The 16,570-nt window shown below is 41.9% G+C and overlaps 20 non-coding genes and 1 pseudogene across 20 annotated transcripts; all 21 read left to right on the forward strand.

Moving 5' to 3' along the window:
* Positions 1-492: 492 nt before the first annotated feature.
* Positions 493-683, forward strand: LOC142186501 (U2 spliceosomal RNA). The gene has a single exon (XR_012712083.1). It is a non-coding gene; the product is annotated as a U2 spliceosomal RNA (small nuclear RNA).
* A 609-nt stretch (positions 684-1,292) lies between these two features.
* LOC142186502 (U2 spliceosomal RNA) lies at positions 1,293-1,483 on the forward strand. Its single transcript, XR_012712084.1, has one exon. It is a non-coding gene; the product is annotated as a U2 spliceosomal RNA (small nuclear RNA).
* A 609-nt stretch (positions 1,484-2,092) lies between these two features.
* On the forward strand, positions 2,093-2,283 carry LOC142186503 (U2 spliceosomal RNA). The gene has a single exon (XR_012712085.1). It is a non-coding gene; the product is annotated as a U2 spliceosomal RNA (small nuclear RNA).
* A 609-nt stretch (positions 2,284-2,892) lies between these two features.
* On the forward strand, positions 2,893-3,083 carry LOC142186504 (U2 spliceosomal RNA). The gene has a single exon (XR_012712086.1). It is a non-coding gene; the product is annotated as a U2 spliceosomal RNA (small nuclear RNA).
* A 609-nt stretch (positions 3,084-3,692) lies between these two features.
* LOC142186506 (U2 spliceosomal RNA) lies at positions 3,693-3,883 on the forward strand. The gene has a single exon (XR_012712088.1). It is a non-coding gene; the product is annotated as a U2 spliceosomal RNA (small nuclear RNA).
* Positions 3,884-4,495: 612 nt separating this feature from the next.
* Positions 4,496-4,686, forward strand: LOC142186507 (U2 spliceosomal RNA). The gene has a single exon (XR_012712089.1). It is a non-coding gene; the product is annotated as a U2 spliceosomal RNA (small nuclear RNA).
* A 610-nt stretch (positions 4,687-5,296) lies between these two features.
* On the forward strand, positions 5,297-5,487 carry LOC142186508 (U2 spliceosomal RNA). Its single transcript, XR_012712090.1, has one exon. It is a non-coding gene; the product is annotated as a U2 spliceosomal RNA (small nuclear RNA).
* Positions 5,488-6,096: 609 nt separating this feature from the next.
* LOC142186509 (U2 spliceosomal RNA) lies at positions 6,097-6,287 on the forward strand. Its single transcript, XR_012712091.1, has one exon. It is a non-coding gene; the product is annotated as a U2 spliceosomal RNA (small nuclear RNA).
* A 609-nt stretch (positions 6,288-6,896) lies between these two features.
* On the forward strand, positions 6,897-7,087 carry LOC142186510 (U2 spliceosomal RNA). The gene has a single exon (XR_012712092.1). It is a non-coding gene; the product is annotated as a U2 spliceosomal RNA (small nuclear RNA).
* Positions 7,088-7,696: 609 nt separating this feature from the next.
* Positions 7,697-7,887, forward strand: LOC142186511 (U2 spliceosomal RNA). Its single transcript, XR_012712093.1, has one exon. It is a non-coding gene; the product is annotated as a U2 spliceosomal RNA (small nuclear RNA).
* A 609-nt stretch (positions 7,888-8,496) lies between these two features.
* Positions 8,497-8,687, forward strand: LOC142186512 (U2 spliceosomal RNA). Its single transcript, XR_012712094.1, has one exon. It is a non-coding gene; the product is annotated as a U2 spliceosomal RNA (small nuclear RNA).
* A 609-nt stretch (positions 8,688-9,296) lies between these two features.
* On the forward strand, positions 9,297-9,487 carry LOC142186513 (U2 spliceosomal RNA). Its single transcript, XR_012712095.1, has one exon. It is a non-coding gene; the product is annotated as a U2 spliceosomal RNA (small nuclear RNA).
* A 609-nt stretch (positions 9,488-10,096) lies between these two features.
* On the forward strand, positions 10,097-10,287 carry LOC142186514 (U2 spliceosomal RNA). The gene has a single exon (XR_012712096.1). It is a non-coding gene; the product is annotated as a U2 spliceosomal RNA (small nuclear RNA).
* Positions 10,288-10,896: 609 nt separating this feature from the next.
* Positions 10,897-11,087, forward strand: LOC142186515 (U2 spliceosomal RNA). Its single transcript, XR_012712097.1, has one exon. It is a non-coding gene; the product is annotated as a U2 spliceosomal RNA (small nuclear RNA).
* A 609-nt stretch (positions 11,088-11,696) lies between these two features.
* LOC142186517 (U2 spliceosomal RNA) lies at positions 11,697-11,887 on the forward strand. The gene has a single exon (XR_012712099.1). It is a non-coding gene; the product is annotated as a U2 spliceosomal RNA (small nuclear RNA).
* Positions 11,888-12,496: 609 nt separating this feature from the next.
* On the forward strand, positions 12,497-12,687 carry LOC142186518 (U2 spliceosomal RNA). The gene has a single exon (XR_012712100.1). It is a non-coding gene; the product is annotated as a U2 spliceosomal RNA (small nuclear RNA).
* A 609-nt stretch (positions 12,688-13,296) lies between these two features.
* On the forward strand, positions 13,297-13,487 carry LOC142186519 (U2 spliceosomal RNA). The gene has a single exon (XR_012712101.1). It is a non-coding gene; the product is annotated as a U2 spliceosomal RNA (small nuclear RNA).
* Positions 13,488-14,096: 609 nt separating this feature from the next.
* Positions 14,097-14,287, forward strand: LOC142186520 (U2 spliceosomal RNA). Its single transcript, XR_012712102.1, has one exon. It is a non-coding gene; the product is annotated as a U2 spliceosomal RNA (small nuclear RNA).
* A 609-nt stretch (positions 14,288-14,896) lies between these two features.
* Positions 14,897-15,087, forward strand: LOC142186521 (U2 spliceosomal RNA). Its single transcript, XR_012712103.1, has one exon. It is a non-coding gene; the product is annotated as a U2 spliceosomal RNA (small nuclear RNA).
* A 609-nt stretch (positions 15,088-15,696) lies between these two features.
* LOC142186468 (U2 spliceosomal RNA) lies at positions 15,697-15,887 on the forward strand. Its single transcript, XR_012712053.1, has one exon. It is a non-coding gene; the product is annotated as a U2 spliceosomal RNA (small nuclear RNA).
* A 609-nt stretch (positions 15,888-16,496) lies between these two features.
* Positions 16,497-16,570, forward strand: LOC142186470 (U2 spliceosomal RNA; annotated as a pseudogene; the record flags this gene model as incomplete).

Consider the following 16,570-nt stretch of genomic DNA (forward strand, 5'->3'; position numbering starts at 1 on the left):
ACTCTACCTGAAAGGTACTTCATTAATTATTTTCTTTGATTGATTGATTGATTGATTGATTGCAAATGACATTACTGCTGCAAAGTGTCTGATTTGCTGCCATTTTATTCAATTTTAAATGCATTGAATTCTTTTAAAATTTTTGGGCATAAATTTATTTCTGAACTTGCACTTGACCGGACACTTGAATGGGTGTGGTCAAACGGTGGGAGTGGTTTATGCAGATTCGCAAAATTCGGCAAAATCCGCTGGCGTCACAAGATAACATTTGCACATGTCACTTTGCCTTGCACAAAAGTTTTTCTTTTCTTTTTTTTCACTTTTGGTGGCAGGTAGGGAAAACCTGCACAAGCTAATTGATTTCTACTTCATTAAGGGAAAGGAAAAAAAAACAAAAAAAAAACCAAAATAGGGCTGCAGCAGCATGGTGCACACCTTGAGCGGTGCACAGTGAACACGGAAGGGCGCCAGAACAGGTGCCGAGCGCTTGCCATCGCTTCTCGGCCTTATGGCTAAGATCAAGTGTAGTATCTGTTCTTATCAGTTTAATATCTGATACGTCCCCTATCTGGGGACCATATATTAAATGGATTTTTAGAACAGGGAGCTGGAATCGGAGCTTGCTCTGTCCACTCCACGCATTGACCTGGTATTGCATTACTTCCAGGATCGGTGCACCCCTTTCCAATTCAGTTGAAAGAAAGAGACAGAGGACTGACCGACCAACAGAGAAGATTGCTGCACCTGGCAAGCTAGCAAAGAGAAAATTGACAGTTGGACGTGGCCTGATGCTGTGACTGACTCTACCTGAAAGGTACTTCATTAATTATTTTCTTTGATTGATTGATTGATTGATTGATTGCAAATGACATTACTGCTGCAAAGTGTCTGATTTGCTGCCATTTTATTCAATTTTAAATGCATTGAATTCTTTTAAAATTTTTGGGCATAAATTTATTTCTGAACTTGCACTTGACCGGACACTTGAATGGGTGTGGTCAAACGGTGGGAGTGGTTTATGCAGATTCGCAAAATTCGGCAAAATCCGCTGGCGTCACAAGATAACATTTGCACATGTCACTTTGCCTTGCACAAAAGTTTTTCTTTTCTTTTTTTTCACTTTTGGTGGCAGGTAGGGAAAACCTGCACAAGCTAATTGATTTCTACTTCATTAAGGGAAAGGAAAAAAAAACAAAAAAAAAACCAAAATAGGGCTGCAGCAGCATGGTGCACACCTTGAGCGGTGCACAGTGAACACGGAAGGGCGCCAGAACAGGTGCCGAGCGCTTGCCATCGCTTCTCGGCCTTATGGCTAAGATCAAGTGTAGTATCTGTTCTTATCAGTTTAATATCTGATACGTCCCCTATCTGGGGACCATATATTAAATGGATTTTTAGAACAGGGAGCTGGAATCGGAGCTTGCTCTGTCCACTCCACGCATTGACCTGGTATTGCATTACTTCCAGGATCGGTGCACCCCTTTCCAATTCAGTTGAAAGAAAGAGACAGAGGACTGACCGACCAACAGAGAAGATTGCTGCACCTGGCAAGCTAGCAAAGAGAAAATTGACAGTTGGACGTGGCCTGATGCTGTGACTGACTCTACCTGAAAGGTACTTCATTAATTATTTTCTTTGATTGATTGATTGATTGATTGATTGCAAATGACATTACTGCTGCAAAGTGTCTGATTTGCTGCCATTTTATTCAATTTTAAATGCATTGAATTCTTTTAAAATTTTTGGGCATAAATTTATTTCTGAACTTGCACTTGACCGGACACTTGAATGGGTGTGGTCAAACGGTGGGAGTGGTTTATGCAGATTCGCAAAATTCGGCAAAATCCGCTGGCGTCACAAGATAACATTTGCACATGTCACTTTGCCTTGCACAAAAGTTTTTCTTTTCTTTTTTTTCACTTTTGGTGGCAGGTAGGGAAAACCTGCACAAGCTAATTGATTTCTACTTCATTAAGGGAAAGGAAAAAAAAACAAAAAAAAAACCAAAATAGGGCTGCAGCAGCATGGTGCACACCTTGAGCGGTGCACAGTGAACACGGAAGGGCGCCAGAACAGGTGCCGAGCGCTTGCCATCGCTTCTCGGCCTTATGGCTAAGATCAAGTGTAGTATCTGTTCTTATCAGTTTAATATCTGATACGTCCCCTATCTGGGGACCATATATTAAATGGATTTTTAGAACAGGGAGCTGGAATCGGAGCTTGCTCTGTCCACTCCACGCATTGACCTGGTATTGCATTACTTCCAGGATCGGTGCACCCCTTTCCAATTCAGTTGAAAGAAAGAGACAGAGGACTGACCGACCAACAGAGAAGATTGCTGCACCTGGCAAGCTAGCAAAGAGAAAATTGACAGTTGGACGTGGCCTGATGCTGTGACTGACTCTACCTGAAAGGTACTTCATTAATTATTTTCTTTGATTGATTGATTGATTGATTGATTGCAAATGACATTACTGCTGCAAAGTGTCTGATTTGCTGCCATTTTATTCAATTTTAAATGCATTGAATTCTTTTAAAATTTTTGGGCATAAATTTATTTCTGAACTTGCACTTGACCGGACACTTGAATGGGTGTGGTCAAACGGTGGGAGTGGTTTATGCAGATTCGCAAAATTCGGCAAAATCCGCTGGCGTCACAAGATAACATTTGCACATGTCACTTTGCCTTGCACAAAAGTTTTTCTTTTCTTTTTTTTCACTTTTGGTGGCAGGTAGGGAAAACCTGCACAAGCTAATTGATTTCTACTTCATTAAGGGAAAGGAAAAAAAAACAAAAAAAAAACCAAAATAGGGCTGCAGCAGCATGGTGCACACCTTGAGCGGTGCACAGTGAACACGGAAGGGCGCCAGAACAGGTGCCGAGCGCTTGCCATCGCTTCTCGGCCTTATGGCTAAGATCAAGTGTAGTATCTGTTCTTATCAGTTTAATATCTGATACGTCCCCTATCTGGGGACCATATATTAAATGGATTTTTAGAACAGGGAGCTGGAATCGGAGCTTGCTCTGTCCACTCCACGCATTGACCTGGTATTGCATTACTTCCAGGATCGGTGCACCCCTTTCCAATTCAGTTGAAAGAAAGAGACAGAGGACTGACCGACCAACAGAGAAGATTGCTGCACCTGGCAAGCTAGCAAAGAGAAAATTGACAGTTGGACGTGGCCTGATGCTGTGACTGACTCTACCTGAAAGGTACTTCATTAATTATTTTCTTTGATTGATTGATTGATTGATTGATTGCAAATGACATTACTGCTGCAAAGTGTCTGATTTGCTGCCATTTTATTCAATTTTAAATGCATTGAATTCTTTTAAAATTTTTGGGCATAAATTTATTTCTGAACTTGCACTTGACCGGACACTTGAATGGGTGTGGTCAAACGGTGGGAGTGGTTTATGCAGATTCGCAAAATTCGGCAAAATCCGCTGGCGTCACAAGATAACATTTGCACATGTCACTTTGCCTTGCACAAAAGTTTTTCTTTTCTTTTTTTTCACTTTTGGTGGCAGGTAGGGAAAACCTGCACAAGCTAATTGATTTCTACTTCATTAAGGGAAAGGAAAAAAAAACAAAAAAAAAACCAAAATAGGGCTGCAGCAGCATGGTGCACACCTTGAGCGGTGCACAGTGAACACGGAAGGGCGCCAGAACAGGTGCCGAGCGCTTGCCATCGCTTCTCGGCCTTATGGCTAAGATCAAGTGTAGTATCTGTTCTTATCAGTTTAATATCTGATACGTCCCCTATCTGGGGACCATATATTAAATGGATTTTTAGAACAGGGAGCTGGAATCGGAGCTTGCTCTGTCCACTCCACGCATTGACCTGGTATTGCATTACTTCCAGGATCGGTGCACCCCTTTCCAATTCAGTTGAAAGAAAGAGACAGAGGACTGACCGACCAACAGAGAAGATTGCTGCACCTGGCAAGCTAGCAAAGAGAAAATTGACAGTTGGACGTGAGCCTGATGCTGTGACTGACTCTACCTGAAAGGTACTTCATTAATTATTTTCTTTGATTGATTGATTGATTGATTGATTGCAAATGACATTACTGCTGCAAAGTGTCTGATTTGCTGCCATTTTATTCAATTTTAAATGCATTGAATTCTTTTAAAATTTTTGGGCATAAATTTATTTCTGAACTTGCACTTGACCGGACACTTGAATGGGTGTGGTCAAACGGTGGGAGTGGTTTATGCAGATTCGCAAAATTCGGCAAAATCCGCTGGCGTCACAAGATAACATTTGCACATGTCACTTTGCCTTGCACAAAAGTTTTTCTTTTCTTTTTTTTCACTTTTGGTGGCAGGTAGGGAAAACCTGCACAAGCTAATTGATTTCTACTTCATTAAGGGAAAGGAAAAAAAAAACAAAAAAAAAAACCAAAATAGGGCTGCAGCAGCATGGTGCACACCTTGAGCGGTGCACAGTGAACACGGAAGGGCGCCAGAACAGGTGCCGAGCGCTTGCCATCGCTTCTCGGCCTTATGGCTAAGATCAAGTGTAGTATCTGTTCTTATCAGTTTAATATCTGATACGTCCCCTATCTGGGGACCATATATTAAATGGATTTTTAGAACAGGGAGCTGGAATCGGAGCTTGCTCTGTCCACTCCACGCATTGACCTGGTATTGCATTACTTCCAGGATCGGTGCACCCCTTTCCAATTCAGTTGAAAGAAAGAGACAGAGGACTGACCGACCAACAGAGAAGATTGCTGCACCTGGCAAGCTAGCAAAGAGAAAATTGACAGTTGGACGTGGCCTGATGCTGTGACTGACTCTACCTGAAAGGTACTTCATTAATTATTTTCTTTGATTGATTGATTGATTGATTGATTGCAAATGACATTACTGCTGCAAAGTGTCTGATTTGCTGCCATTTTATTCAATTTTAAATGCATTGAATTCTTTTAAAATTTTTGGGCATAAATTTATTTCTGAACTTGCACTTGACCGGACACTTGAATGGGTGTGGTCAAACGGTGGGAGTGGTTTATGCAGATTCGCAAAATTCGGCAAAATCCGCTGGCGTCACAAGATAACATTTGCACATGTCACTTTGCCTTGCACAAAAGTTTTTCTTTTCTTTTTTTTCACTTTTGGTGGCAGGTAGGGAAAACCTGCACAAGCTAATTGATTTCTACTTCATTAAGGGAAAGGAAAAAAAAACAAAAAAAAAAACCAAAATAGGGCTGCAGCAGCATGGTGCACACCTTGAGCGGTGCACAGTGAACACGGAAGGGCGCCAGAACAGGTGCCGAGCGCTTGCCATCGCTTCTCGGCCTTATGGCTAAGATCAAGTGTAGTATCTGTTCTTATCAGTTTAATATCTGATACGTCCCCTATCTGGGGACCATATATTAAATGGATTTTTAGAACAGGGAGCTGGAATCGGAGCTTGCTCTGTCCACTCCACGCATTGACCTGGTATTGCATTACTTCCAGGATCGGTGCACCCCTTTCCAATTCAGTTGAAAGAAAGAGACAGAGGACTGACCGACCAACAGAGAAGATTGCTGCACCTGGCAAGCTAGCAAAGAGAAAATTGACAGTTGGACGTGGCCTGATGCTGTGACTGACTCTACCTGAAAGGTACTTCATTAATTATTTTCTTTGATTGATTGATTGATTGATTGATTGCAAATGACATTACTGCTGCAAAGTGTCTGATTTGCTGCCATTTTATTCAATTTTAAATGCATTGAATTCTTTTAAAATTTTTGGGCATAAATTTATTTCTGAACTTGCACTTGACCGGACACTTGAATGGGTGTGGTCAAACGGTGGGAGTGGTTTATGCAGATTCGCAAAATTCGGCAAAATCCGCTGGCGTCACAAGATAACATTTGCACATGTCACTTTGCCTTGCACAAAAGTTTTTCTTTTCTTTTTTTTCACTTTTGGTGGCAGGTAGGGAAAACCTGCACAAGCTAATTGATTTCTACTTCATTAAGGGAAAGGAAAAAAAAACAAAAAAAAAACCAAAATAGGGCTGCAGCAGCATGGTGCACACCTTGAGCGGTGCACAGTGAACACGGAAGGGCGCCAGAACAGGTGCCGAGCGCTTGCCATCGCTTCTCGGCCTTATGGCTAAGATCAAGTGTAGTATCTGTTCTTATCAGTTTAATATCTGATACGTCCCCTATCTGGGGACCATATATTAAATGGATTTTTAGAACAGGGAGCTGGAATCGGAGCTTGCTCTGTCCACTCCACGCATTGACCTGGTATTGCATTACTTCCAGGATCGGTGCACCCCTTTCCAATTCAGTTGAAAGAAAGAGACAGAGGACTGACCGACCAACAGAGAAGATTGCTGCACCTGGCAAGCTAGCAAAGAGAAAATTGACAGTTGGACGTGGCCTGATGCTGTGACTGACTCTACCTGAAAGGTACTTCATTAATTATTTTCTTTGATTGATTGATTGATTGATTGATTGCAAATGACATTACTGCTGCAAAGTGTCTGATTTGCTGCCATTTTATTCAATTTTAAATGCATTGAATTCTTTTAAAATTTTTGGGCATAAATTTATTTCTGAACTTGCACTTGACCGGACACTTGAATGGGTGTGGTCAAACGGTGGGAGTGGTTTATGCAGATTCGCAAAATTCGGCAAAATCCGCTGGCGTCACAAGATAACATTTGCACATGTCACTTTGCCTTGCACAAAAGTTTTTCTTTTCTTTTTTTTCACTTTTGGTGGCAGGTAGGGAAAACCTGCACAAGCTAATTGATTTCTACTTCATTAAGGGAAAGGAAAAAAAAACAAAAAAAAAACCAAAATAGGGCTGCAGCAGCATGGTGCACACCTTGAGCGGTGCACAGTGAACACGGAAGGGCGCCAGAACAGGTGCCGAGCGCTTGCCATCGCTTCTCGGCCTTATGGCTAAGATCAAGTGTAGTATCTGTTCTTATCAGTTTAATATCTGATACGTCCCCTATCTGGGGACCATATATTAAATGGATTTTTAGAACAGGGAGCTGGAATCGGAGCTTGCTCTGTCCACTCCACGCATTGACCTGGTATTGCATTACTTCCAGGATCGGTGCACCCCTTTCCAATTCAGTTGAAAGAAAGAGACAGAGGACTGACCGACCAACAGAGAAGATTGCTGCACCTGGCAAGCTAGCAAAGAGAAAATTGACAGTTGGACGTGGCCTGATGCTGTGACTGACTCTACCTGAAAGGTACTTCATTAATTATTTTCTTTGATTGATTGATTGATTGATTGATTGCAAATGACATTACTGCTGCAAAGTGTCTGATTTGCTGCCATTTTATTCAATTTTAAATGCATTGAATTCTTTTAAAATTTTTGGGCATAAATTTATTTCTGAACTTGCACTTGACCGGACACTTGAATGGGTGTGGTCAAACGGTGGGAGTGGTTTATGCAGATTCGCAAAATTCGGCAAAATCCGCTGGCGTCACAAGATAACATTTGCACATGTCACTTTGCCTTGCACAAAAGTTTTTCTTTTCTTTTTTTTCACTTTTGGTGGCAGGTAGGGAAAACCTGCACAAGCTAATTGATTTCTACTTCATTAAGGGAAAGGAAAAAAAAACAAAAAAAAAACCAAAATAGGGCTGCAGCAGCATGGTGCACACCTTGAGCGGTGCACAGTGAACACGGAAGGGCGCCAGAACAGGTGCCGAGCGCTTGCCATCGCTTCTCGGCCTTATGGCTAAGATCAAGTGTAGTATCTGTTCTTATCAGTTTAATATCTGATACGTCCCCTATCTGGGGACCATATATTAAATGGATTTTTAGAACAGGGAGCTGGAATCGGAGCTTGCTCTGTCCACTCCACGCATTGACCTGGTATTGCATTACTTCCAGGATCGGTGCACCCCTTTCCAATTCAGTTGAAAGAAAGAGACAGAGGACTGACCGACCAACAGAGAAGATTGCTGCACCTGGCAAGCTAGCAAAGAGAAAATTGACAGTTGGACGTGGCCTGATGCTGTGACTGACTCTACCTGAAAGGTACTTCATTAATTATTTTCTTTGATTGATTGATTGATTGATTGATTGCAAATGACATTACTGCTGCAAAGTGTCTGATTTGCTGCCATTTTATTCAATTTTAAATGCATTGAATTCTTTTAAAATTTTTGGGCATAAATTTATTTCTGAACTTGCACTTGACCGGACACTTGAATGGGTGTGGTCAAACGGTGGGAGTGGTTTATGCAGATTCGCAAAATTCGGCAAAATCCGCTGGCGTCACAAGATAACATTTGCACATGTCACTTTGCCTTGCACAAAAGTTTTTCTTTTCTTTTTTTTCACTTTTGGTGGCAGGTAGGGAAAACCTGCACAAGCTAATTGATTTCTACTTCATTAAGGGAAAGGAAAAAAAAACAAAAAAAAAACCAAAATAGGGCTGCAGCAGCATGGTGCACACCTTGAGCGGTGCACAGTGAACACGGAAGGGCGCCAGAACAGGTGCCGAGCGCTTGCCATCGCTTCTCGGCCTTATGGCTAAGATCAAGTGTAGTATCTGTTCTTATCAGTTTAATATCTGATACGTCCCCTATCTGGGGACCATATATTAAATGGATTTTTAGAACAGGGAGCTGGAATCGGAGCTTGCTCTGTCCACTCCACGCATTGACCTGGTATTGCATTACTTCCAGGATCGGTGCACCCCTTTCCAATTCAGTTGAAAGAAAGAGACAGAGGACTGACCGACCAACAGAGAAGATTGCTGCACCTGGCAAGCTAGCAAAGAGAAAATTGACAGTTGGACGTGGCCTGATGCTGTGACTGACTCTACCTGAAAGGTACTTCATTAATTATTTTCTTTGATTGATTGATTGATTGATTGATTGCAAATGACATTACTGCTGCAAAGTGTCTGATTTGCTGCCATTTTATTCAATTTTAAATGCATTGAATTCTTTTAAAATTTTTGGGCATAAATTTATTTCTGAACTTGCACTTGACCGGACACTTGAATGGGTGTGGTCAAACGGTGGGAGTGGTTTATGCAGATTCGCAAAATTCGGCAAAATCCGCTGGCGTCACAAGATAACATTTGCACATGTCACTTTGCCTTGCACAAAAGTTTTTCTTTTCTTTTTTTTCACTTTTGGTGGCAGGTAGGGAAAACCTGCACAAGCTAATTGATTTCTACTTCATTAAGGGAAAGGAAAAAAAAACAAAAAAAAAACCAAAATAGGGCTGCAGCAGCATGGTGCACACCTTGAGCGGTGCACAGTGAACACGGAAGGGCGCCAGAACAGGTGCCGAGCGCTTGCCATCGCTTCTCGGCCTTATGGCTAAGATCAAGTGTAGTATCTGTTCTTATCAGTTTAATATCTGATACGTCCCCTATCTGGGGACCATATATTAAATGGATTTTTAGAACAGGGAGCTGGAATCGGAGCTTGCTCTGTCCACTCCACGCATTGACCTGGTATTGCATTACTTCCAGGATCGGTGCACCCCTTTCCAATTCAGTTGAAAGAAAGAGACAGAGGACTGACCGACCAACAGAGAAGATTGCTGCACCTGGCAAGCTAGCAAAGAGAAAATTGACAGTTGGACGTGGCCTGATGCTGTGACTGACTCTACCTGAAAGGTACTTCATTAATTATTTTCTTTGATTGATTGATTGATTGATTGATTGCAAATGACATTACTGCTGCAAAGTGTCTGATTTGCTGCCATTTTATTCAATTTTAAATGCATTGAATTCTTTTAAAATTTTTGGGCATAAATTTATTTCTGAACTTGCACTTGACCGGACACTTGAATGGGTGTGGTCAAACGGTGGGAGTGGTTTATGCAGATTCGCAAAATTCGGCAAAATCCGCTGGCGTCACAAGATAACATTTGCACATGTCACTTTGCCTTGCACAAAAGTTTTTCTTTTCTTTTTTTTCACTTTTGGTGGCAGGTAGGGAAAACCTGCACAAGCTAATTGATTTCTACTTCATTAAGGGAAAGGAAAAAAAAACAAAAAAAAAACCAAAATAGGGCTGCAGCAGCATGGTGCACACCTTGAGCGGTGCACAGTGAACACGGAAGGGCGCCAGAACAGGTGCCGAGCGCTTGCCATCGCTTCTCGGCCTTATGGCTAAGATCAAGTGTAGTATCTGTTCTTATCAGTTTAATATCTGATACGTCCCCTATCTGGGGACCATATATTAAATGGATTTTTAGAACAGGGAGCTGGAATCGGAGCTTGCTCTGTCCACTCCACGCATTGACCTGGTATTGCATTACTTCCAGGATCGGTGCACCCCTTTCCAATTCAGTTGAAAGAAAGAGACAGAGGACTGACCGACCAACAGAGAAGATTGCTGCACCTGGCAAGCTAGCAAAGAGAAAATTGACAGTTGGACGTGGCCTGATGCTGTGACTGACTCTACCTGAAAGGTACTTCATTAATTATTTTCTTTGATTGATTGATTGATTGATTGATTGCAAATGACATTACTGCTGCAAAGTGTCTGATTTGCTGCCATTTTATTCAATTTTAAATGCATTGAATTCTTTTAAAATTTTTGGGCATAAATTTATTTCTGAACTTGCACTTGACCGGACACTTGAATGGGTGTGGTCAAACGGTGGGAGTGGTTTATGCAGATTCGCAAAATTCGGCAAAATCCGCTGGCGTCACAAGATAACATTTGCACATGTCACTTTGCCTTGCACAAAAGTTTTTCTTTTCTTTTTTTTCACTTTTGGTGGCAGGTAGGGAAAACCTGCACAAGCTAATTGATTTCTACTTCATTAAGGGAAAGGAAAAAAAAACAAAAAAAAAACCAAAATAGGGCTGCAGCAGCATGGTGCACACCTTGAGCGGTGCACAGTGAACACGGAAGGGCGCCAGAACAGGTGCCGAGCGCTTGCCATCGCTTCTCGGCCTTATGGCTAAGATCAAGTGTAGTATCTGTTCTTATCAGTTTAATATCTGATACGTCCCCTATCTGGGGACCATATATTAAATGGATTTTTAGAACAGGGAGCTGGAATCGGAGCTTGCTCTGTCCACTCCACGCATTGACCTGGTATTGCATTACTTCCAGGATCGGTGCACCCCTTTCCAATTCAGTTGAAAGAAAGAGACAGAGGACTGACCGACCAACAGAGAAGATTGCTGCACCTGGCAAGCTAGCAAAGAGAAAATTGACAGTTGGACGTGGCCTGATGCTGTGACTGACTCTACCTGAAAGGTACTTCATTAATTATTTTCTTTGATTGATTGATTGATTGATTGATTGCAAATGACATTACTGCTGCAAAGTGTCTGATTTGCTGCCATTTTATTCAATTTTAAATGCATTGAATTCTTTTAAAATTTTTGGGCATAAATTTATTTCTGAACTTGCACTTGACCGGACACTTGAATGGGTGTGGTCAAACGGTGGGAGTGGTTTATGCAGATTCGCAAAATTCGGCAAAATCCGCTGGCGTCACAAGATAACATTTGCACATGTCACTTTGCCTTGCACAAAAGTTTTTCTTTTCTTTTTTTTCACTTTTGGTGGCAGGTAGGGAAAACCTGCACAAGCTAATTGATTTCTACTTCATTAAGGGAAAGGAAAAAAAAACAAAAAAAAAACCAAAATAGGGCTGCAGCAGCATGGTGCACACCTTGAGCGGTGCACAGTGAACACGGAAGGGCGCCAGAACAGGTGCCGAGCGCTTGCCATCGCTTCTCGGCCTTATGGCTAAGATCAAGTGTAGTATCTGTTCTTATCAGTTTAATATCTGATACGTCCCCTATCTGGGGACCATATATTAAATGGATTTTTAGAACAGGGAGCTGGAATCGGAGCTTGCTCTGTCCACTCCACGCATTGACCTGGTATTGCATTACTTCCAGGATCGGTGCACCCCTTTCCAATTCAGTTGAAAGAAAGAGACAGAGGACTGACCGACCAACAGAGAAGATTGCTGCACCTGGCAAGCTAGCAAAGAGAAAATTGACAGTTGGACGTGGCCTGATGCTGTGACTGACTCTACCTGAAAGGTACTTCATTAATTATTTTCTTTGATTGATTGATTGATTGATTGATTGCAAATGACATTACTGCTGCAAAGTGTCTGATTTGCTGCCATTTTATTCAATTTTAAATGCATTGAATTCTTTTAAAATTTTTGGGCATAAATTTATTTCTGAACTTGCACTTGACCGGACACTTGAATGGGTGTGGTCAAACGGTGGGAGTGGTTTATGCAGATTCGCAAAATTCGGCAAAATCCGCTGGCGTCACAAGATAACATTTGCACATGTCACTTTGCCTTGCACAAAAGTTTTTCTTTTCTTTTTTTTCACTTTTGGTGGCAGGTAGGGAAAACCTGCACAAGCTAATTGATTTCTACTTCATTAAGGGAAAGGAAAAAAAAACAAAAAAAAAACCAAAATAGGGCTGCAGCAGCATGGTGCACACCTTGAGCGGTGCACAGTGAACACGGAAGGGCGCCAGAACAGGTGCCGAGCGCTTGCCATCGCTTCTCGGCCTTATGGCTAAGATCAAGTGTAGTATCTGTTCTTATCAGTTTAATATCTGATACGTCCCCTATCTGGGGACCATATATTAAATGGATTTTTAGAACAGGGAGCTGGAATCGGAGCTTGCTCTGTCCACTCCACGCATTGACCTGGTATTGCATTACTTCCAGGATCGGTGCACCCCTTTCCAATTCAGTTGAAAGAAAGAGACAGAGGACTGACCGACCAACAGAGAAGATTGCTGCACCTGGCAAGCTAGCAAAGAGAAAATTGACAGTTGGACGTGGCCTGATGCTGTGACTGACTCTACCTGAAAGGTACTTCATTAATTATTTTCTTTGATTGATTGATTGATTGATTGATTGCAAATGACATTACTGCTGCAAAGTGTCTGATTTGCTGCCATTTTATTCAATTTTAAATGCATTGAATTCTTTTAAAATTTTTGGGCATAAATTTATTTCTGAACTTGCACTTGACCGGACACTTGAATGGGTGTGGTCAAACGGTGGGAGTGGTTTATGCAGATTCGCAAAATTCGGCAAAATCCGCTGGCGTCACAAGATAACATTTGCACATGTCACTTTGCCTTGCACAAAAGTTTTTCTTTTCTTTTTTTTCACTTTTGGTGGCAGGTAGGGAAAACCTGCACAAGCTAATTGATTTCTACTTCATTAAGGGAAAGGAAAAAAAAACAAAAAAAAAACCAAAATAGGGCTGCAGCAGCATGGTGCACACCTTGAGCGGTGCACAGTGAACACGGAAGGGCGCCAGAACAGGTGCCGAGCGCTTGCCATCGCTTCTCGGCCTTATGGCTAAGATCAAGTGTAGTATCTGTTCTTATCAGTTTAATATCTGATACGTCCCCTATCTGGGGACCATATATTAAATGGATTTTTAGAACAGGGAGCTGGAATCGGAGCTTGCTCTGTCCACTCCACGCATTGACCTGGTATTGCATTACTTCCAGGATCGGTGCACCCCTTTCCAATTCAGTTGAAAGAAAGAGACAGAGGACTGACCGACCAACAGAGAAGATTGCTGCACCTGGCAAGCTAGCAAAGAGAAAATTGACAGTTGGACGTGGCCTGATGCTGTGACTGACTCTACCTGAAAGGTACTTCATTAATTATTTTCTTTGATTGATTGATTGATTGATTGATTGCAAATGACATTACTGCTGCAAAGTGTCTGATTTGCTGCCATTTTATTCAATTTTAAATGCATTGAATTCTTTTAAAATTTTTGGGCATAAATTTATTTCTGAACTTGCACTTGACCGGACACTTGAATGGGTGTGGTCAAACGGTGGGAGTGGTTTATGCAGATTCGCAAAATTCGGCAAAATCCGCTGGCGTCACAAGATAACATTTGCACATGTCACTTTGCCTTGCACAAAAGTTTTTCTTTTCTTTTTTTTCACTTTTGGTGGCAGGTAGGGAAAACCTGCACAAGCTAATTGATTTCTACTTCATTAAGGGAAAGGAAAAAAAAACAAAAAAAAAACCAAAATAGGGCTGCAGCAGCATGGTGCACACCTTGAGCGGTGCACAGTGAACACGGAAGGGCGCCAGAACAGGTGCCGAGCGCTTGCCATCGCTTCTCGGCCTTATGGCTAAGATCAAGTGTAGTATCTGTTCTTATCAGTTTAATATCTGATACGTCCCCTATCTGGGGACCATATATTAAATGGATTTTTAGAACAGGGAGCTGGAATCGGAGCTTGCTCTGTCCACTCCACGCATTGACCTGGTATTGCATTACTTCCAGGATCGGTGCACCCCTTTCCAATTCAGTTGAAAGAAAGAGACAGAGGACTGACCGACCAACAGAGAAGATTGCTGCACCTGGCAAGCTAGCAAAGAGAAAATTGACAGTTGGACGTGGCCTGATGCTGTGACTGACTCTACCTGAAAGGTACTTCATTAATTATTTTCTTTGATTGATTGATTGATTGATTGATTGCAAATGACATTACTGCTGCAAAGTGTCTGATTTGCTGCCATTTTATTCAATTTTAAATGCATTGAATTCTTTTAAAATTTTTGGGCATAAATTTATTTCTGAACTTGCACTTGACCGGACACTTGAATGGGTGTGGTCAAACGGTGGGAGTGGTTTATGCAGATTCGCAAAATTCGGCAAAATCCGCTGGCGTCACAAGATAACATTTGCACATGTCACTTTGCCTTGCACAAAAGTTTTTCTTTTCTTTTTTTTCACTTTTGGTGGCAGGTAGGGAAAACCTGCACAAGCTAATTGATTTCTACTTCATTAAGGGAAAGGAAAAAAAAACAAAAAAAAAACCAAAATAGGGCTGCAGCAGCATGGTGCACACCTTGAGCGGTGCACAGTGAACACGGAAGGGCGCCAGAACAGGTGCCGAGCGCTTGCCATCGCTTCTCGGCCTTATGGCTAAGATCAAGTGTAGTATCTGTTCTTATCAGTTTAATATCTGATACGTCCCCTATCTGGGGACCATATATTAAATGGATTTTTAGAACAGGGAGCTGGAATCGGAGCTTGCTCTGTCCACTCCACGCATTGACCTGGTATTGCATTACTTCCAGGATCGGTGCACCCCTTTCCAATTCAGTTGAAAGAAAGAGACAGAGGACTGACCGACCAACAGAGAAGATTGCTGCACCTGGCAAGCTAGCAAAGAGAAAATTGACAGTTGGACGTGGCCTGATGCTGTGACTGACTCTACCTGAAAGGTACTTCATTAATTATTTTCTTTGATTGATTGATTGATTGATTGATTGCAAATGACATTACTGCTGCAAAGTGTCTGATTTGCTGCCATTTTATTCAATTTTAAATGCATTGAATTCTTTTAAAATTTTTGGGCATAAATTTATTTCTGAACTTGCACTTGACCGGACACTTGAATGGGTGTGGTCAAACGGTGGGAGTGGTTTATGCAGATTCGCAAAATTCGGCAAAATCCGCTGGCGTCACAAGATAACATTTGCACATGTCACTTTGCCTTGCACAAAAGTTTTTCTTTTCTTTTTTTTCACTTTTGGTGGCAGGTAGGGAAAACCTGCACAAGCTAATTGATTTCTACTTCATTAAGGGAAAGGAAAAAAAAACAAAAAAAAAACCAAAATAGGGCTGCAGCAGCATGGTGCACACCTTGAGCGGTGCACAGTGAACACGGAAGGGCGCCAGAACAGGTGCCGAGCGCTTGCCATCGCTTCTCGGCCTTATGGCTAAGATCAAGTGTAGTATCTGTTCTTATCAGTTTAATATCTGATACGTCCCCTATCTGGGGACCATATATTAAATGGATTTTTAGAACAGGGAGCTGGAATCGGAGCTTGCTCTGTCCACTCCACGCATTGACCTGGTATTGCATTACTTCCAGGATCGGTGCACCCCTTTCCAATTCAGTTGAAAGAAAGAGACAGAGGACTGACCGACCAACAGAGAAGATTGCTGCACCTGGCAAGCTAGCAAAGAGAAAATTGACAGTTGGACGTGGCCTGATGCTGTGACTGACTCTACCTGAAAGGTACTTCATTAATTATTTTCTTTGATTGATTGATTGATTGATTGATTGCAAATGACATTACTGCTGCAAAGTGTCTGATTTGCTGCCATTTTATTCAATTTTAAATGCATTGAATTCTTTTAAAATTTTTGGGCATAAATTTATTTCTGAACTTGCACTTGACCGGACACTTGAATGGGTGTGGTCAAACGGTGGGAGTGGTTTATGCAGATTCGCAAAATTCGGCAAAATCCGCTGGCGTCACAAGATAACATTTGCACATGTCACTTTGCCTTGCACAAAAGTTTTTCTTTTCTTTTTTTTCACTTTTGGTGGCAGGTAGGGAAAACCTGCACAAGCTAATTGATTTCTACTTCATTAAGGGAAAGGAAAAAAAAACAAAAAAAAAACCAAAATAGGGCTGCAGCAGCATGGTGCACACCTTGAGCGGTGCACAGTGAACACGGAAGGGCGCCAGAACAGGTGCCGAGCGCTTGCCATCGCTTCTCGGCCTTATGGCTAAGATCAAGTGTAGTATCTGTTCTTATCAGTTTAATATCTGATACGTCCACA

The sequence above is a fragment of the Leptodactylus fuscus genome, unplaced genomic scaffold (genome assembly GCF_031893055.1).
Source record: "Leptodactylus fuscus isolate aLepFus1 unplaced genomic scaffold, aLepFus1.hap2 HAP2_SCAFFOLD_1050, whole genome shotgun sequence".
Classification (NCBI taxonomy): domain Eukaryota; kingdom Metazoa; phylum Chordata; class Amphibia; order Anura; family Leptodactylidae; genus Leptodactylus; species Leptodactylus fuscus.